At 34.9% G+C, this 23,058-nt stretch overlaps 1 protein-coding gene and 1 long non-coding RNA gene across 2 annotated transcripts in view; both read right to left on the minus strand.

Annotated features, from left to right (window-relative positions):
• Positions 1-23,058, minus strand: part of cerkl (CERK like autophagy regulator) — a 195,910-nt gene that overhangs the window by 48,319 nt on the left and 124,533 nt on the right. The gene's annotated exons all lie outside the window — the stretch shown is intronic.
• Positions 13,802-21,039, minus strand: LOC110440049 (uncharacterized). The gene is made up of 2 exons (XR_011016907.2): positions 19,704-21,039; positions 13,802-14,470 (listed from the first exon to the last, which is right to left on the minus strand). It is a non-coding gene; the product is annotated as an uncharacterized lncRNA (long non-coding RNA).

Genomic DNA, 23,058 nt, shown 5'->3' on the forward strand with positions numbered 1-23,058 from the left:
GGGCGTGTCTACACGAATCTACATGCCTGTTAACCAATAAGAAAAACGCAAAACATCACAGAAATTGATGAGCACATTTGGCATATCAATGCGTATAAACATGCAAAATTTTGTGGTGATCGGGCAATAGGTGGCGCTATAATAGTAGAAATGGTTCTAAAAACATCATAAAATGGCTTAAAAATGCAGTAAATGTGCTTCATTTACACACCTAACACTAAAATGATTTACAAGTTGTTGTTTTTTGCCCATCTTGGACGTTTAAATGTCTAAAAAACACATATTTTCAGTATTCTATCTTTTTAGCCACTATAACACAGACTTTTAACTGTCACCTACCATTTCTAACCACTAGATGTCACAACAAGACCACTTATTTATTGTTCATAACATTTGCATACCTTTGTTGTTTTACATTTTTTTTTATTTTAAAGTCAGGGAAATTGCATTTAGGATCATTCTGAATCACATTTGACCTGATATAAACACTGCTATGCATTAAACATCTAATTTGGTCCCAGTTAACCTCTTCATAATAATTCTAATAGGTAAAACTGGTTCTATAATTAAACACCTTGTTTTAAAACATATGTAAAGAAAATCACAACTGTGGCTTCTAGATGACAGTAACAGACCACTTATTGTTTATTTTACTGCTCTATAGCAAAGAATGTAATGTAATGTTATGTAATGCATTCTGAATCCCAAACTGACATGGCATGAACACAGTTAATGCATTTAAGATCAAATTTAGTTAAAGCTTTTCACACTTTTTACTCTGTAGATTTTTAATTATTTTAATAAAATACAAATTTTTCATTTTATATAGTTAGAACATGCTCAATTATAGAAGGGATATGTTTATGCACACCTAAATGGCTGTAATCACATAAATAAATTACACCGTTGCCACTAGGTGGCAGTAGCAGATCACTAATAGCTTATTCACTGCTCTTTTGTCATTTTTATTAAGAAGAGCTAAAATAGCCATAACTCATGAAGGAATTAAAATATCTTCACCAAACTTGTTACACATATGCAAGAGGTCAGTCTAAGGTCATAACACAAAACTCGTAGACAATGGCCACATGATGGCGCTATACATTGTAAAATCACTGTATCCGAGTAACCATTTATCTGATTAACTTAAAATATGACATGTCGTGTCTTTGTCTAAGGTGCCATGACTCGATCTACACAATATATCATAGGGCTGCTTATACTGGTCACTTTGACATTTACTCGAAATGTTCTTAAGAAATTTGTCAATATGTAAAAACTGAAGTTGCATTTCTGGAGTGTTTAATCAAACATTTGTTAGCTCAATCTATAAACTCTAACACTCTAATCGTATATTTCATTGGCGAATAAACTACTTACAGGCTTCCTGACTGCTATATGACCTTACCCTGCTAAACTGCTTGACCCCCGTTAATTGCTGCTCGCAGCTATATTTATTAGGGGGTCAAGCGCGTAGCGCTGAAACCCTATTGTATTTGTTAGGATTTTTATTATTATTATTATTCTGCCGAAGTCACTATTGCCCAGACCAAACCGTAAGGCCGAGAGAGCTGAAACTTGGCCAGATCGTAGTACCCCGGTACACTACGTTCTCACCAAAGATCAGCCAAATCGGACCATAGGTGGCGCTACAGCGCCAAAAACCAACATTTTGGACATTTTTGGCCGCTATACGTTCACCGTTTGTCGTAGACTCAAAAACTTTACATTTTTTCAATCCTTGAGTTAGCCCTAACAAAAGTGCACAGCTGCACTTTTTGCTCTACGATGCACCGTTTTCCCGCTACATCGCGTTTTGTCCGAATCCTACTTTTGCGAACTAGTCCTAGGTTTTTCACTCAATCTAAACCAAACCACCTCTCAAATGTTCTCTGGACACTGAATATCAATAATTATCAAAAAAAAGTTGACATTTTTATTCTCACTCGAAACAGTACACAACAATGTTCGATGCTAATTGAAGCTAAATGCTAATTGGAGCTATAACTTTTGAACCAAATGAGATATCATCACCAAACTTGGTACACACATGTATAAGCTCAATTTGAGGTGACACTGCAAAACCCGCAGACTTTGGCCACATGGTGGCGCTATAAAGCTTAAAAACCATAAAATGACCCTAACCTTACAACCGTTAGTCCGATCAGCTTGAAATTTGGCATGCAGTGTCTTTGACCAGTTTGCCATGACATATTATAAGGACATTGGCACATCTCAAAAAACATGGCCGCCATTGGCCAATAAAGATTTAGCAGCCATTTAACAAGATTAACGATCAGCGATCGGAACGAAACTCGCTGGGTATGTTCGACTTATAGACCTAGAGGTCTGTAAGAATTTTGAAAGAAATCGGCCACTAGGGGGCGATTTTACGCATTTTTAAGGTGTAATGGGTTGTGTATCACACAACCTTGTGCGCAACCACACAAAATACATATCATATGATAGGCCTGCTCATACCGAACAGTTTGACACTCAAACCACTGCTGTCACTTACACCGTTCGTTAAATATTCATCAATATAGGAAAAACCTACTTTTGCGAACTAGTCCCTGGTTTTTCACTCAATTGCAACGAAACCAGTGTTGTTAGAATCTCTGGACTGTGTAGATCAATAATTATCAAAAAAAAGTTGAACTTTTCACTTTGGCTAGCTGAAACAGGCTAGTTTACAAAAGGGGCGTGTCCACACGAACCTACATGCCTGTAAACCAATAAGGAAAGCCCAAAACATCACAGAAATTGGTGAGTACATGTGCCATATCAATGAGAAGAAACATGCAAAATTTTGTGAAGATCAAACCATAGGTGGCGCTATAATAGCAAAAAGAGTCTTAAAAACATGCCAAATGGCTTAAAAATAAAGTAAATGTGCTTCATTTAAACACTATTTCACAAATACACTTAATCTACATATCATATGATAGGTCTGCTCATCTTGAACAGTTTGACACTAAAACAACTGCTGTCAATCACACCGTTCATTAAAAAACTATCAATATGTACAAAACCTACTTTTGCAAACTAGTTCCTGGTTTTTCACTCAATCGCAACGAAACCAGTGTTGTATGAACCTCTGGACTGAGCAGATCAATAATTATCAAAAAAAAGTTGAACTTTCCATTTTAGATAGCTGTAACAGGCTCATTTACAAAAGGGGCGTGTCTACACGAACCTACATGCCTGTAAACCAATGAGGAAAACCCAAAACATCACAGAAATTGATGAGCACATGTGGCATATCAATGTGAATAAACATGCAAAATTTTGTGGAGATCGGGCAATAAGTGGCGCTATAATAGTAGAAATGGTCCTAAAAACATGCTAAAATGGCTTAAAAATGCAGTAAATGTGCTTCATTTACACACTATTAAAAGTTTGATACAAGCTTATAACTAAAATTATTTACATGTTAAATTTTTGTCCTTTTTGAATGTTTTAGAGGTTTCAAAATACATATTTTCAATATTCCACCATTTTAGCCACTATAAGTCTTTTAAAGGTCACCTACCAAATTGAACCACTAGATGTCAGCACAAGACCACTTATTTATTGTTCATAACATTTGCATACCTTTGTTGTTTTACATTTTTTGAGTTTAAAGTCAGGGAAATTGCATTTAGGATCATTCTGAATCACATTTTGACCTGATTTAAACACTGCTATGCATTAAACATCTAATAATAGGTAAAACTGGTTCTATAATTAAACACCTTGTTTTAAAACATATGTAAAGAAAATCACAACTTTGGCCTCTAGATGGCAGTAACAGACCACTTATTGTTTATTTTACTGCTGTATAGCAAAGAATGTGTTGTAATGTAATGTAATGCATTCTAAATCCCAAACTGACATGGCATAAACAGAGTTAATGCATTTAAAATCAAATTTAGTCAAAGCTTGTCACACTTTTTACTCTGTAGATTTTTAATTATTTTAATAAAATACTAAATTTTCATTTTATATAGTTAGAACATGCTATCACATAAATAAATTACAATGTGGCCACTAGATGGCAGTAGGAGATCACTAACAGCTTATTTCACAGTTTTTTTTTTTTTTTTTTTGTCATTTTTGTTGGTAAGAGCTAAAATAGCCATAACTTATGAATGGATTGAAATATCTTCACCAAACTTGTTGCACATATGCAAGAGGTCAATCTAGAGTTATAGCATAATACTTTTAGATACTGACCACATTGTGGAGCAATGCATTGAAAAATCAATGTGTCTGAGTAACCTTTTATCCAATTAACTTAATTGGACATGCAGGTATATATATTCAATCTGGAAAGCTCTTCTGAAAGACATTGTAACAAAAGTACAACAACAAAAGAAGTACATTGTAACAGAAATATCAACGTCACACACATATTTAAGCACATGTGACATTTGATTTGAGTGTAAACAAATTTGCAAAATTTTAAATTTATCAACTGATAATAAGTTTATAAAAACATTTTTTCATTATTAATCATTGCTGGAAATCACCATTACCACCACTAGAATGCAGCAAAAGAAAACTTATTGGTTACTAATAGACCTTGTTTAAAAAAAAACAAAAAAACTTTGTTAACAGTTTAGAGTCAGTGGAATAGCAATCAAGAACATTGTAATTTAACTGTTTACTGAATCACTGTTGTTTTGTTTAAAATGTAATTGTCAAGGCTTACTAATTAATATACAAACATTCTTTTTCCCAGTTTTGTTATATTATGATTATGAATTGACAATTGAGTAATATTGTATGTGAATATTTATAGAGCTTATATATAAATATTACGTTGATAATAATGCCATTAATGTAATTATTATAAAACATGTCGAAAAAATGAAATTACTTTACCTTTTTATGAGTTCTTGAATCACTTACAACAAAGTTTTCTCCCACCACAAAAATACATATTTGAAACAAACATCAACTAATCTAAATTAATTAATAACTACAATTAAAAGGTTCAAAGTAAAGTGAAAAATCATACGGTATTTGGCCTTAACATCAACTAATATTGAGAAAAAGAACAGCAATGTGACTGTAACAATGTGTCAGGTCCAAATGCTGTTTATTTAAAATTGGTCAAGCAGGCAAAATTGGTGCAGATGGTATCATACAGATAATCCAAAGAGTAGTTGGTTTTACAGGTAAAGAATGAAGTAGGCAGCAAAATAAATATTTCTGACAAACAAAGGGTGAAAATATGGTTATGTAAGACTAGGAAAACGTTTAGAAATATACAATCTGGAAACAAGAATCCATAATAGATGTGTGTGTGTGTGTGTGTGTAAATATATACATAGTCCAAGCATCAGTCATGACGAGCTTTAACTGTAATTGTGAAATCAAGAGGACATCTAAAACTGTTGTCAGTACCTAATGGGATCTGTAGTTCAGTCCAGTGGCAGATGTGATGTGTGCCCTCTAGCATGTCTGGTGGGCACTCAGCTGCGTGACTTTGAAATATCCTCCCCACAAGGTGGGACTTCCAGATGCTTTGTGAACAGTTCAGGAGGGACGTGAAGCAGAGGCAGATGAGTGCAGTGCAGGTGAGTTTGGAGAGTGGAGCTGTGGAGGCCCTGGAGCATGGAGCTGCGGAGGCCGTGCAGCATGGAGCTGCTAAGGTTGTGGATTGTGGAGCTTAAGCAGATTTGGGGGCTCTGGGTCAGGAGGCACAGGCATGTCAGACAATCCTGGTGGATCAGGTGACAACCTTAGAGCTTGGAGTTGCTAAGGCTCTGGATTCTTGAGCTGTAGCAGATCTCTGGACTCTGGGTCAGGAGGCACAGGCAGGTCAGATAACCCTGGTGAATCCGGTGGCGACTTTGGAGCGTGGAGCTGTTGAGCCTCTGGATTGTGGAGCTGTAGAGCATTTGGGGCCTTTGTTGATGAGGCACCGGAAGGTCAGACAACCCTGGTGGATCAGGTCGCGACCTTGGAACGTGAAGCTGCCGAGGCTCTGGATTGTGGAGCTGTTGCAGATCAGGGGACTTTGGGTCAGGGGGCACAGGCAGGTTAGACAACCCTGGTAGATCAGGTGGTGACCTTGGAACGTGGACCTGCCGAGGCTCTATATTGTGGAGCTGTAACAGATCTGTGGGCTCTGGGTCGGAAGGCGAAGACAGGTCCGACAACTCTGGTGGGTGAGGTGGCTCTGGGTCAGGAGGCAAAGCAGGTCAGACATCCCTGGTGGATCAGGTAGCTCTGGTTCTGGAGGCACTGTCAATTTGGTGTTTTGAGTCAGGAAACATATGAGGGTCAGAATCAGAAGTTATTGGCAGGTCAGGCTGCTGCAGTTCTTTCAGCTGTGGCTCTGGTGGTGGCAGTAACCAGTTTGGGAAATATATAGTTCAGTTCAGTGGCAGATGTGATGTGTAGAGTGCCTTGTAGTGTGTCTGGTGGGCACTTAACTAGATGAATGTGTAAGCTGCCTTCACATGCTACCAGAAATTTCATACTTCTTGTTCTGAAGTATTTTAAGTGTGATTTAGTTATTTTTTTTATTAATTTCTATTTGTATTTTATAATTACTATTGTTTACTATTGTTTGCTTTATAATGAAAGATTGTTGATTTCTTTGTCTAAAAGATTTAGCTTGAAAACAAAACACATTTCTGTATTTTTGTATAACAAATATTGTATTGTCCTTGCATATGACATTTTATGCTAGGAAGCTGGAATTTACAATATTGTCTGGTAGCATGTGAAGGCAGCATTTTCTAAAATCCCCATGCATTTATGCTGCCTTCACATGCTACCAGAAATATGTTCATTCTTGTGACTAAATTTATTTTTTAATCAATTTCACATTTCTTATATGGTTATAATCTTGGTTTTAATTTTAATTTATCTGGTAGCATGTGAAGGCAGCATTAATTCCCACAGAGGCTGTCCACTTCTTGCATTCACCTCTGTACCCCCCTCCCCCCATTTTATGGACAGATTACATCGACCATTTTATCACAACACATTCATGACAGCTGAAATATGTGGGCATAATCTCAGTCTTAATTTTATGTAACTCAACATCTTTAATATATACATGGTCAATTAAAGTACCATATTCAGTTGTTACACTTTTAACTATTTGTGTGAACCCAAAATCCTGCATGACATTATGAATGAAGGATTTATCAAGTAGGTTCTCATTGAAGTCTCCTAGAATTATTTTACCACCTGATAAGCTGTTTATGTGATTAACCAAGTTCAGAAAATTGTCTGTAAACAATGGTAAAGTATATTTTGGTGGTCTGTAAACGACTGCTACAGTTGTGTTTGAATGTTGTATATTGCACATGAGACATTCAATGTTAATGCACGGTAAATCAACTACAGCAACTTTTATGTCCTCTCTGTGATATATGCCAACACCACCACGATTTTCCTCTTTTAGTTGAGCAAAAAAATCCTGACTTGTGTCATATGCAGTGCTTCGAGGTTTGGAATAGAAATTGTATCCAGCAACAGTGACTGCATGCTCTGAATAATTTGATGTTAGCCATGTTTCTGTTACACATATCATATCTGCTTCAACATATCTGTTATCTTGTCGGATATCTAGTATATGTGGGATTAATCCTTCAACATTGTGTAACATTATAGTAAATTTAAAACTTTCTGTTGTTTTACATGGAAAAATGAATGGAGGCATAATCTGTAGAGCTTTCTCAATGTTGTCTTTAGCAAAAATAACTTTCTCATTAAAATCTTCAATTATGAGTCCATCAATACTTGTCACTCGGCTTAATGCTACATATGCTTGTCCTGGAGCAAATATTTTTTTCATTGAAACAACTGCTTTGTCTAATGTTAGACCTTGTACTTTGTGAACGGTGCATGCCCAGGCTAATCTTAGAGGAAACTGTCTTCTGACACCACCACTGCTGGTTACCTTTTCTTCCTCAGGTTCAATTGGTGTGCATGTTTCCAGACCAGGTTTTAAACATGGATTTTTCTTTCGTGCTTCTTTACCAACTCGCTCATCATCAAATTCAATATATATTTTTGATGGAAATGATTCATTTTCATCTTTATAACAGAAGTCTTTAATTGTGCCAAAAACTCCATTTACAAGACCATCTGAAACATTAATGTTTTTCAGTAACATTATTCGAGCATCGACAGCTAATTCAAGTGATTTTTCTAAAGAAGTATTTTGAACTCTGAAATGAAACCCTTCTTTTTTTTCCATGCGGCCAGTTTTAGCATTTCTCTCAAAGTCCTGTGCATTGACAATAACTGTGTCAGAGCATACTTTATGTAACATTGTAATGTTGTGCATATCAACTTCACTGTTAGTTGCATAAATGTGGATATCTGGAGATTCATCACCATCTCCTGTTTCACAGTTTTTAAGCATAGTAACGTCTGCTTCAGTCATTTGTTCATCTTTTTTACGTACTCTTAAACGACTTAATAACTCTGCAAATTGTTTATCTTTTTGGCGCATAATTTCTGTAAGTTCTGTGAAACTGAAGTTTGTTTCCCACAGGTTAACACAGTTCATTGGTTCAGTGTAAAGGGGTTTTCCTTTCACAGGGCCTAGCTGATACATATCTCCACATGCAATTATGGATACACCCCCGAATGATTTAAAATCTCCTGTTTGTTTGATTTGCCTCAATCTACCATGAATATAAGCTAGAAGTTTATGATCTACCATTGAAATTTCATCAATTATTAATATTTGGAGTTTTCCAAATTTGACCCTTAAAGAATTGATTTTGTCATCTCCAAGAGGTTGATAAGGCAGTGCAGCGGTTGTTCCAATGGAGAAAGTGCTGTGTATGGTTGCAGCATTAATATTGTAAGCAGCAACACCAGTCGGAGCTGTTAATAACACATGTGTCTCACCTGGGTTTTCAGATAATTTTGACAAGATGCGAGATGTTTCATAGTGTATTGATTTAATTAGGATAGACTTTCCAACACCTCCAGGACCAGATATGAACACATGGAATGGATCTGGATTTTCACCTTGAACTTTTGCTAAACACCATTGCCTCACTTTATAAAAGATTTGTGATTGTTTTTCATTCAAAGAACGCATTAAAGCCACTGCATCTTTTTTTGCTATGACAGATGGATTTTGCTCTGTTTCAAAAACACCAGCATTCGGTAGTAGGTCAGGTATGACATCATCATCTTCCTCAATTTCGATCTGTTGTTTTTTACTATCTAGACATTCCAAACGCTCAAGTTCTGCTTCTGGACAGATTTGACCCCAAGCATCTTCCAATTGTCCATATTGTTCTAAATCATCTTCAGCTTTCTGTATGGTCTCTGCTTCTTTTTCAAACTTTGACATGTTTGTATCCACTAGGATTTTCACAGATTCAATCTGATCTTTTTGTATTGTAACAAATCCAGTGTCATAAAATTCCTTATGGGAAGTAAAATTTGTTGGTTTCAGTTGACTTTGGAAAAAATGAGGCAGAAATAACTCTAAGATACTTTGATAATAATTTTCTGGATTTTTAGTAGGTGAGAATCGAGCATATCGTACGACCGCAAAATCTGTGCGAGTTCTTTTTCTCACAAACCCCATGTCATTTTCCAGTTTTATTCTTTCTAAACATTTTTCATATTTAGACAAAACTCTGTATTCTGAAGCAAATGTTGCTAAACACATTTCTGAAAACTCTTCTGTTTTTGGACGAGCTCTGTATCTCTCTGTAATGCTTGTCATCCATATGTCATCACTTTCTCCACATTGAGCTTTTTTATGGATATTGTTTAATGGTAGACTCATTTTTATTGTGTTACTACCAGTCGGAATAAAAACCACTTTCCTTGATCCTTGTTTAAGTTTCATGTTAGTCAAACGATAAACACTCTCTTGGGCTGAAACTTCTCGATTATGTAAAAACACACTTCCAAGTTTTCTTAAAGCCTGTTTAGCATCCATATTTCCTTGCTTGTGTGCTTCTTTTTGAGCATTTGCCAACAATAATCCCATTTCTCTCTCTGCTTTAGAAATATATGAAATTATATATACTATACACGAGTAAGCATCCACAACAAACTGTATATCCATGTTTGCATTCCAACACCGTAAAAGATCTGGATTATATTGATTCACCCATACATCAGCAGGCTTCCTCTTCAAAACAACAGTTGTTTTCTTTGTCATTTTATTATAAGCAGCTTCAAAAATCTCTTGATTTATACCAATAGATGTAAAGAAAGCATCAGTTGATTCATACAGAGTGTCGTTGTTCAACAAACATTCTTTTACTTTTTCCATAACAGCTTTAGCCTGGTCTTTTGATATTTCATTAAAGCTATTTGATTTTTTTCCTTTAGTTTCTTTTCTGTCATTTTCAGCCTGGCTGTTTCTTGCGATGAATGTATTTCCGCTGGGTGGTCGTGGAAAGTTAAATCTACATGTAGTGCCTTTCTTTCTGCATGTTTTTGAATGTCTTTTGCTGTGTTGTTGGACACTTCTCACAGTCTCATACATTTCATTTTCATTTTCACTTGGCATTTCACAGGTTACATAGCGGTCAACAAAAGCTACTACTTCATTATCAGCATCTCGGTCCACTTGAGGTGCATTTTCAACCCAAAACAAACAATGTGTATGTGGTGATCCTCGCTGTTGGAATTCTATTCGATAGAAATAATCTATTATTTTTCCAATTGGTTCAGCTGGTGACATAATGACATCTTTCAGAAAGCAATGAAACCTGTGATCAAACATTCTGGCAGCAGTTACTGGATTTCGCTGAAGCATTCCACATCTATCTGACCAGTCCAGTTCATCAACGGGAGTTTGACAGCCCTCTTGTTTTACAATAGTTTGCATTAGCTCTGGCCATCGCAGGTCAGCTGATGAAAATGAACAAAACCATGTTGGTATCCCAAGCTGCCGAACCATTGCAAACAAATCTTTTTGCACAGATTGCCAAAAAACAGGACTCCCTCTTATTGGCTTTAAGAATTTATAACCCTGATCAGCATGTAAAATCTTTTGAAGTGAGTCTTTGTTTGTCAGTGTTTCTGGAGTAATTTTTGTATTATTTGTATCATGACCCTTCCTCAAAGCAATAGAAACATTTGAGACAACTTGATTAAGCTCAGACAAATATTGGCCATAAAATATATAATCCATGTTTTGGGCAAAACGTCTATCTGCATTTAAGATTCTGTTGTTTAAGTACCTGGACAGTGTTAATTTTTCAGGTCGTATGTCATGAAAAGTTCCTATTCCTTTTGGGAAGAGAACCGGAAAACATTTAGCTTCATTAGTTTCATCCATTAAAACTCTTACTGGATTGTTGCCTTCTGCTGGAGCAAGTGACATAATGTCATCAAAATGTTGATCTAACATCTCTTGTGCAATGTCCACTGGTTGTAAACATGTATCCATAAACAAACCATGCTGTTGTCGGTCATGAAGGGTATCATCAGTCATCTCTTCATCCTCATTTTCAGTATTGTGCTGTTCATCAACACACATATCCTGACATGCGTCTAAATCAAACTCCATTTTATCACTTTTATCATTGATCTGTTCTTCCTCAACTTTACTCAAAGTATTAATCCAACTATTGTTAAATTTCACGTCTGTATACCACTTGTTTGTTTTGTTTAAATACAAAATTGCCGTTTTTATCCTCTCAGTATGCACAAATTTATATTCATAATGCCCTTTATATGTCAGTTTCCTCTTAAGCTTTACTTGTACCATATAATCATTATTTTCTGATCTTGGTAAAACATCTACTGTTTCTGTTACATTAGATGGCACGCAAGTCACAGGTCCATGAACTCCATTCTGTCCTCCTCGAGGTAAAGCCAGCATTTTCATGAATGGAATATGCTTTGCTATTAAATGTTGCTCAAGAGAGTTTAAACAGCTTAATTCGACAGGAATAGGGTCTAAACCAAGATTATTTGAGACACTTTCAGCAGGAATTTTACCTTCGCATATTTTTCGATCACATGTGTGACAAATCCATAGATATGCAGCTGTACTGTCAATATGTTCACAATTTTGGCTACAGTGTTTGTTACATTTATGAAGATAATTTAGTGTTATACATTGTTCTGCAATATGTCCAACATGCTCTGATTTTTGAAAATATTTGTTTTTATTGCAGTGTTTGACCTGTGTTTTAAAGCAGCATCGATGACAGACGGAACAAACATATTCGGGACCTCTAGATATTTTTTCTTTGAACTGTTCAATCACAAAGTCAATCTCTTTTCTTTTGTTCTTTGCTTCCTGTTGCCTTATAGTATTTCTCATTTTAATACTCTGAACAAAACTAATATCATTTTTATATTTCTGCTTGTTGTAATCTATTACCATGTTTTTGTGAATTTCATTTACCTTATATTTTTGAATGCTGTACTTCTGCACAAATTCTTTATGTTCTTCATTTTCTCTGTATTTCGTAACACTGTAGTCTTTGACGTTCTCTCTATGTTCTTCATTTTCTCTGTATTTTGCAACACTGTAATCTTTGACATTGTCTTTATGTCTTTTATTTTCTCTGTATTTTGTAACACTATATTCCTTAACCTTCTCTCTATGTTTTTCGTTTTCTTTGTATTTTACACTGCTATCTCTTCGTTTCATTTCTTTCAAATCAATGTCATTGTTGTATTGGAGTTTCTGCTTACGAAGCTTACAAAGGTCTGAAGAAGGTTTTGAACTTACATTGTTTGTTGGTCGTTCAAGTGATGATGCACAAATACCAGCACAAGTCCCATTTTTTGTTTTCACACATATCACGACCTCATAATGACAGTTATTCACATGTTTTAAATAAATTCCATTCTTTAAATTAGCACGTCTATTTGACAATACCGCTGAAGATGAAAATTTTAGCCATTTCTCTCTAGTGTATGTAAATATGTCTGCACCAATCAAGTCACAAGCAGCCTGTATCTCAAGTTCGGTAGCCCATGTTCCCAGAAATCTCATTTTGGATTTAGCAATATATTCTGGTACAGAACTGTGTCCATGTCTAAGAAACTTATTATACTTCTGCTCATTCTGCAAAATGTAATTAACAACACTTAGCCGGCATTTTCTGTGTTCAACTTCATTTCCTGTCATGGCATACGTTAAAGCCCTAAAAAAGCAATTTCCATCACCCACAATACTTTTTGTTTGACAAGGCTCAGCCATTTCAATTTCATCTGAATGATATTGTTCCTTTTCATTGTGCACCAAGTTTAGCTTTAAGCAAATGTGTTTTTCTTGCTGCATGGTTAACGGACTAAACTGAAAGGAGACACCATCTGTTTGACAAATGAATTCAACATCACCTGCGTCTTCATTTGTTCGACATGCAGAATGCAATCCCAATTGATGATTTTCACCTGTGGTCAAGTTCGTTGCACAGCTACTACAGACTGTAACAGGTTGCATTTCAGTTTCGTTTTCCAAGACTGCATCACACACGGACAGCTTTACATTTTCAACACGTTCACCATCAGCTATTATACTTGCCTTGACGCCAGTTACCTCAAAGGGACTGTTGTTTGCATACAGTGACTCACCCAGTTTTTTGAGATGGATGAGCAGAGACTCCGTGTTGGGATAAAATGCCACTAAGCTTTTACCTTCTGTTGCACATGTACCATCAGAGCTGCGTGAATGGGAATCTATTACAGCAAACCAAGAATGTTGTCTCACAACAGCACAGATGTTTAGATTAATATTTACCAAACATGCATCACACATCTGAAAAGCTTGATTCACTGCTTCATCAAGAGACATAGCAAAACCTTGCAAACCTTCTGCATATTCATCAACACCAAAAAGGCCAGACAATGTTTGATCATATTTTATTGAAAATGTACAATCATTCATTGTGTGAGTGTCAGGCAGCTCATCAACACGTATATAGCCTCGTCCAGGATCGTTGATTTTTCCAGCATTTCTCATGGCGCTGTACAGCTCATCACCATTCAGCAGAACAGAATCCAGATCACTCGAGCTCCACTGCAAAACACTTTTCATCTTACTCATCACAATTGCAATTAAACTATTTGCACCACATTGCTTTCCCATATTCTGGCCGAAGTAGATATCTCCTTGATGGAAAGAGCCTCTGATGATGGAAGTCTGTGGGGATAATTCAGAAACAGCATTCATAGTTATCTCAGTATGTTGTTCAAGCTTAGGATTAGGCTTGGGATCAGAGTAGACTTTAGGTAGAGGGTTTAGAGGAGAGTTTAGGTGAAAGAGACTTTGAGCGTATTTTTCAGGCATTTTTGCATCATTCTTTGTGTCATTCTTTGTGTCATTCCTTGTGTCATTTTTTCCTTTGTCATTTCTTTTGTCAGAGTTTTTTTTGCCGTTGTGATACACACAACGTTCAGGTATTTCTGCCATTTTTTTAAGAGGTGGCAGGACCTCTTCAGGATCAGCAGCCAGCCGGTCTGCTATCCTCTTCTTGGCAGCCTTGGATCGCTGAGAGCCCTTCGTACGAGGCATCTGCACAGAGAATGGCAAAAATTAATCGCATACTAACAAATCGTAATGCAGACAATTGCATATAACAAGCATGTGATCAGCTTATGACAAAAAACGAAGATGAGATATGTGTATGTATGTATGTATGTATATATATGTATGTATATATATATATATATATATATATATATATATATATATATGGAAAGAGAGAGATAATAATAGATATAATAGATAGTAATAAGACAATTTAAGTTAAATGTTTTGTTTCATCAGATTTAGTGTTTAGCAGTTTAATAGTAATTTAGGTAATATTTAATAGGTTTGTACAGAAGTACTTTAAAGTAGGGAGTAACCACCTTCCACTGCCACTAGATGTCGCCACTAACTTGGTTTAGTGCTCTGTGTCCACAGAATATACACTTTCCTGTAATTTAGTAGACTCTTTATTCCATGCGATAAATAAACTACAACTCAACAATCGAGTAAAACAGTTCAAATTAAGTTAATTAAAGGCCTTAAAATATAAAGTGCAGTTGAATTGAGTAGCCTAATAATCTTCAACATTTCACCCAGAAAATATATCATACATTGCTAAAAAGTTAATCAATAGTACTATCCCTTAAGCGTAGTCCCCGTTTGTAATAGTTGTAATAAATTATAAAATGTATAGTTGTAAATTTGTAATATGTAAACTTTAGGTATGAAACTTGGGGTGCCTGGCTGTAGCACTAAATAAGTAACATAAGAACAGATGAATTGCAGAGGATAACAAATGTGTGTCCTGGCTTTATTTATAATGTACATACAGCACACATGGTCGTGATAGGCAATTGTGAAAGCAGAAAAAGTGCACAGCCACACACGCATTCAAAGTGATTTCATAATCAGCAGCTTCCTCAAATGCACATTATAGGACTACATGATATTATGTTAAATACACAATAGCCTAGATAGGTCTAAAATAACATCCCTGAATGACATCAGGAATAAAGCAGTTATTGCTTCTTCTTGTGCACAATGATAAACATGGAAGGGGCAAACCATCAGGTCATCCCGATGAAAATAATTTTTTTTAAAAACAGCACAAACTTATGTTGTAATTTCACATTAACTGTTAATACCGTGAAGTTACATGTCATTTTATTTCTGTCTCCTTCTACATTTATGCCGGTCAAATTTTACCCTTTTATCAATGTGCATAATAAGTACTCAGTCCAAAATGTGTGTGAGTTTCAGATTAAATTATCAGATCATTGATTTTTACTTTGCTAAAAGGTACATGCTGCTTCTACCTGCTCGATCAAAGTGGGTTTCTGTATAAATAGGAAAAAGTTAAGACCGAAGCAGGAATTTATTTGGTTATAGGTATTTGGTTTTTTCAAACAACATTACAACATTACAACTTACAACATTCGCAAGCACAAACAGACATGTGCATCTAATGTTGACTTTAGTAATCTACTAACACAGCAAATATAACAGGATGTCAACAAATAGTTAAATAAAAAATGTATGCATGTACACTGTATATATGTTGTGTGCACAACAGCTGTGGTAATTGCAGCACATTATATACCCCATACTGCAAAATGTTTTAAAAATGTAAACTATATCACTTACTGTTTCTTGAAGTGCACTTGAAATCACAAAGATAATTTTCTATATCATTTTTATTTATTTATTAATTTTTATTTTAAATGTATTTTCTACCAAATATTGAATACTAGAGCTGCTAAACTCTCTTTCTGAAAGCCCATACCTCAGCGGAAATTACTTCTAAGCTCGATTCAACAATTAAACAGGGTTAAAACAAAACTATGCAGAGCTCTGAACCTTAAGAAACTATGTTTGCCTCCACTGCTACAAACAATTAACTATTTCATGAAACACCAGTAAGTCAGTTATGATGAAGTCTACATAGAGCTGAGCAATATGGAAAAAGAAAAAATTACGATAATCTTTTTCATACCAGTCGATATAGATATTTATCACGATAAACGTAAAATCTTTATATCTATCGATTTTATAGGATTTTCAGCATACCAATAACTTTGTGCAGCTGATTTAACACATTTTGTGAAATGTTTTGCTGTCTGACAATATAAATAAAATAAGCAAAAGAATAATCTTAATTTAGCATTTACTATTCAAGTTTTCAACAATTAAAGACATAAGTTATTGGATATTATTGTTTAACGTCAGAAAAAATTAAGTTTTGAACAAGTTAAAGGCGAGTTAATGGTCACAGAATTTTCTCCGTTAAAGATCTTCTTCATATCTGCGGATGTTTTCACAAATTTTATCTCACAGACTGGCACGAATATGGGACTAGGAGACTCTCATTTTATAAAGCGCGCATCATGGCGAGATATGCGGGGAGCGTCTCCGTTGACACATGCCTCCGAGTTATTATCCTTCAGATTGAGTTTAATCTTCCGAGGTAATCTAACAATACTATAAGTGCTGCGAATAGCCTGCAAAGACTGTATAGCTCATGCTGCTCAAATCGTGCTTCGTTACTGAATTGAAACGAAACCGTGAACATAGTTTGATGGATTGTTTTGGCGCTAAAGCATATAGCGGGGCTTGTGTTCACCTCAGATGTTATTAATTCTTGTTTATGCTATACATAACCAACCAACAGAATATACATCAAAATTAAGTTACACATTATACAAAACGAAATTAGTTTCAAAAAGACACATTTTCAAAGATATATATATATATATATATATATATATATATATATATATAAATGTATATATAATAAAAAAATGATAATCCCCCCCCAATTGATCAAATTTAAATGTTAAATTAATATCATATGAGACATTAACTTCAAAAATGCAGTATGCACCTGTAGCAAACATTCCAAATTTCAAACACTTTTTAGATAATGTGCAATTTGATTAATACCCACCTAAAAACAATTACTTAAAATAGTGAAATACCAAATATTGAATACTAGAGCTGCTAAACTTTTTCTCGTAAGGCACGGCTTTTGAGAATGATGACATGAGACTCTGCTGGGTAGTTGGTTTACCAACACTTGTTTGGGTCTGTAATTTCATTGCATCTTCATAAGGGTGGCATTGTTTTAAATGATGAAACAGGTCTGTGGTGTTTTTTGCTTTTGATTACAAAAGTCGTCTGCAGTTTTCACTGCACGTTGCTGTTTTGTGTTGGATTGCAAAAAAACTAAGTAGCTCAAGACTACTGAAGTCTAGTGACGTTTCTTGTCAATGTCTGTGACCTTTTTTTTTTTTTTTCTTACTGCAAGTGCAACAGACACTATATGACTGTTAACTTGTATTCTGCATGCGGCACTCGGAAAGGCAGGCTGCAAATAATTAACTATGCATAAACTATGCGTTATGCATAGTGCGTAAATATTATTGACCAATTATCAAACTGTCATTATCGTATTACCGAAAAAATATTTATTGTGACAATTATCTACATCAAATTATCGGCCAGCCCTAAGTCTATATCAGGGCAATTTATTTAGTTTGTCATGGGGGCCAGATCATAAAAAGCATCCCAAATAAAAGGCCGGAGAGATATGACTTCAAATATGAGTGAAAACACACAGCATACAAGAGCCCATATGCTTTATTTTTGCTCCTTAATGCACAGTTCAGACTGCATGATTTTAGCCTTGATTTTGACTCGCTGATAGCTTTTGAGAAATCGCCGACAAATGGCTGAAATCACAGTCAAATTAGTACTCATTCATGTGAGTGACAATCACACAGTATGAACTATCAAGGACGCCATCTAAGAGAATTGCAGATGAGTCACCGACAGCCGTGAGATATTTGACGTGCTAAATGTCTGGAGCTGTCAGGGATTCAAATCATGGCGTGTGAAAAGAGTTTTGACTGAAAATAACAACTGCGATCACCTACAGCCAATGAGAGAGCAGCATCCACTAGCATGGGTACTTGCAGGCCAGCGGGAGCTTAGGGGAGAATTTAAAAGCACTCATTTTCAGTTGATTTGGACCCAAGAAATGGAGGAAAAGCTAGTGGAAATTTAGCAGAAAAACCGTGTTTGACATGTCATCTGAGCTGAGAAATTGCCAATTCCCTTTAAAAGCTAGGTGAGCAAATATGTACATTTCTACCGTACTCTTTATCATTATGTAGTTAATAACGAAACATATTACGTGACTTGGCATTGTTTCCATGTCACTTCTCACGTGTGTTTGGTTGTGAGTTGTAGTTTGGACAAAGTTGTCGGCAATTCTTTCTATTGTAAACTCATGCAGTGTGTAAGCCTGTCGCCGATCCATGCTACAGTGTAAAAACAGCAGTGACAAAACGCAAGCCCAGATAGTCATGCAGTGTGAAAACATCCATGACACCACTACTTTGAAAAATCATACAGTCTGAACACGGCATAGGACACCCATTGTATTTTTCTACATTAAAATGTTAATATATTGCATTTTGAAACCATATAATATCAGTGCATTACACAACTGGCTTTTTTTTTTACAAACACTCAAATGTTGTATTTCAATTAGGTATGCAACAATTTTGGTTGTACGATTATATAGTTTGAAAAAAAAAAAAAAAAAACATGGTTTCACGGTTATCACGTCTAATGTAAATTTAAGCTTTATATTAGGCAAGTACTCAAACTGTTGTTATCATCAGAATGCCACGCACAACTCTTATCACTACGGCCCGAGATATTTTGTACTTGGGGAGTCTGGAAGGCACAAGCGCATTGCTTTGCTTGTGCACGCACATTGCCTTGAAGCTTAAGTATCTAAATGTTTTCGGCTGCTCCCGCTACTCAATGTCAGGTGACTCACTTTCTGTGCAGCTCGTGCTATATTAAACAGATACACATCATTTCATAACTATAGCAACCATTTTTCGACTGAACAAAATTTATTTTTGATGTCTTGTTTACACTATTTAAAGGGGCGAAACCTATTGCCTCGCGGGCCAAGTTCAGTCCGTGGGCCACTAATTGAATAGCCATGGTCTACATCATTAACAATGACACTAAACAAAACAAAATGTAATATTTTGTGGATTACTGCTGCTGAATGTTAAAATATTTTAGTTTTGGTTATTAGTTACAAGCTGGTGCAAATATTTACATTTACTGTAAATAGACTTTTATTTGAATAAAACTGATAGTATCATATTTATTTAAAACATTACCAAGTACCACAACTTGCAGTTTAACAATTTCCTAAAATTATGATGAACATTTTGCAATTATTTCAACTTACCTTGAAATCTATTCCATTGTTTCATCAACATGAAAAACAAAAACAAATTAGAAATTATATTACAGCACACAAATCTTACAGTACATAATAGATCTATAATCTTAACTGTAGTAAAATAAGACAAAACAGGGTACAAAAACATTTAGTAAAAACAGATTTTTTTTTACATGTACTGAGCTATAGTTTATAACAATCTCTCAACTTTAAATTATTTTAAACATTGTTTTGACAGTGCCAATATTTATTGTCAACATCATACATTTAAAACTTACTTCACCTAAAAGTTTACTTCACCCTAAAATGTACTTGCTATTAACTTACCCTCAAAGGGTTTAACACCTTTGAGTTTTTTTATCCTATTAAACTGTGAAAAATTAATAAAAAAAAATGCTAAAATTTTTTTTTTTACTTTTTATTTAAACAGCAATAAATAACCTTTGTTTTTACATTTTAGAATAAATTCAACAAAGGTTAACTAAACAATAGTAATTTCATATAGCTTCAAGAACTTTTCCTATGGTTATTTGATGTAGTTGTTGTGCGGTTTATTCCTACCGTCACAACATTCACACGTGTGCAGCCACACATACATTCACCGGCCACTTTATTAGGTACACCTGTCCAATTGATTGCAAATAGACATACACGTGTGCCTGTTTCTGCTTATCTGCTCACATCAAATGCAACATGCCAACCAAACAGGTAAATATGCTGCTGTGCAGAGATCAACTATTGCTAACTAATTTAATGTCGACAAACCAGGACTTATCCTAATGTTTTCCTCTTGAGATACTATGCAAAATTTGAATATGCTGAGGGGGACTTTTTAGAGTTACAACAACTCAATACTGGCTAATTTAATACATTTTTATAAATGTCTGACAATGTTGACATAATAGGGGACACACCTTTGAAATCCTAAAACATACAAGTCAGTGAAGAATAACAATACCTTAATGAGATCGCAGTAATTCCTACTTTTGATAAAACAAGCGTTTTGTTCCTCATTAATAATACATTTAATTGGAAATAAATTTTAAAGTGTTATTTAGGATAAAGAGAAGACTATATGTGCCATACATTTGTTTTAGATTATGAAATTTTATTCTTTTTTTATTTTTAAACCTAACCGCAATTGAGTGAACCTGTTTTATCCAATGTCTCAATCAAAATCATATACATAATCTACAGTACATTATTGAAAATCAAAAATTAGTCTGTCTACTAGTGCTGAGCGACATACAAAATTTTCAGATCGCCATATCGCCCCTCTGTGAGATCGCCGATACAGGATACTATCGCATGGGGGCGCGGCAGTGTTATATATAAAATAATAATAATAAATATAATATTAAAATATTACTATATTTATCCATATCTAAACATATTTATTAACCTTTTGGCTGATTTTTAAACTTATTTAATAGCCTATTGCATTTGCATAACGTTTGAATTTGGATAATTCAAACCAATGCAAATCACTGTGCTTTTACAGCTTAAATGGGCTTTGAGACAGAAATTATATCAAACAAGACTCGATGCAACAGATGCGGAGTCTGTGGCGCGGGACAGGATTTGACGTTAACTTCGGGTTCATGCCGTTATCCTCGGCCCACGGGACTGCCGCAAAATGGATATAATATACATGGATGAAAGCAAATAAAATGACATTTATCTATGCAAGGAAGAAACAAGGATGTATTAAGGTCCTTTCAGACAGAAGGATGGAGGAGTCGCCGCCCGCACATGACTGTTTCTATGCTGTGAAGTTTTCCATGTTTTGCTCAGTTGACCGCGGCGCAGCTTCAGGTCTAATCAATCACAAAAGTAATCATCCACAGTGTCACATTTGTATTAGCTAAGATCTAACACAATGTTGCGCCTGACATGGGTTTATTGTTCTCTGATAAGAGTTTCATTTTAGACATGGCTGCGGTGAGTCGACATTAGCCTATTGCTATAATATTAAACAGACTATTTGACCTAAAACTTTTTACTGAGCTCAGTAAAATGTTTTTTGATAAGTTATTAATAATCTGTTCAATAATAATTTAATGCCAAAACGAATGGTTACATACAGATTGTTTTTAATTGCATATAGACAAATTTAAATAAATAAATAAAATATATTTTAGGCTTAAAAAATAAATAAAGACCTAACATATGTTTGAAAATTAAAAATATGGGTTATTTTCTGAAAAATGCGCATGTCCGTGTTTATCATTCTATCGAATTAAACACAAATAAGACAGGTATATTTCGTGTACTATTTGAAGGAGCAGTCAATGCATGCAATGAAAAAATAGTCTATAAGCCCCCTTAAAACTTAAATAGGCTATTAATAACGGATATAAAAGATAAAAATAACTTGTTTTGTTTTGAGAGAGAGAGAGAGCGCGCAAGAGAGCAATCGAAGTAATTCAATTTTGTCCAAAAGTGTCGGTCAGGTGATGTTGATGTAAACAGTTGAATATCATATTATTTGTAGTTAATTTATTATTACTGATGATGATTAAAATTAGTAATACTATTCATTTTGTTCAATAATCCAATTAAAACATGTAATAGGTCTACATTAGTGCAAAACGAGCTAAATATCGTCTTTAAAATCATCATAGTTTTCAGCACTCTGCAATATTTTCGCCTATCGTTGATACACGATACTATCGTCTAGCTGCACAACCCTACTGTCTACTAACAACACTGTTAAACAATAATGACTGCATAAAATATTTATAGAAACTATTTGCTACGTAATCATAAAAATAATAAGCAGAACCTTACCTCCACAAATCAGCTTTCACAACGTTCTGAAAAACAAAAAACAGACAAAAAAGAAACTATTAATGATAAATATTACATGGAGCAAAAATACTGTTTATAAAAGGGGGTGAAGAGTCAGGCCTTTTTTTGGATCAGCAAAAAAGGGAGGAGACAAGTGTCATTTGTTTTTTCATTTATACAAAAATATTACTGCAAAAACTATTGTCTGTCATTTTTTTTTAAATAAAACAAGAAAAACACAGCTGAAAAAAGGAAAATATTCGATTTTAAATGGCTTTGCTACTGTTGCTGATAATGCTAAATATACAAGTATAACATCTAGTACAACATATATTTATCTTCAATTAATGATTCACCAATTCACACATAAAACTTCAGGTTTCATTATAGGTGGATCATTTCTGAAAACCCATGCAGTGACATAATTTGGATAGTTGTTTGTTGCCACCTGTGGGTTACACAATGTTAGTCAGTTAGTTCCATTAAGCTGTAATGTCAGTTTTACCATAAACAAGTGTTTATATCTAAACTATAAACTGTTCTCTCAGTTCTTCAGTTTTATATAACAGTT

Source organism: Danio rerio, chromosome 9 (assembly GCF_049306965.1).
Source record: "Danio rerio strain Tuebingen ecotype United States chromosome 9, GRCz12tu, whole genome shotgun sequence".
NCBI classification, from domain to species: Eukaryota; Metazoa; Chordata; class Actinopteri; order Cypriniformes; family Danionidae; genus Danio; species Danio rerio.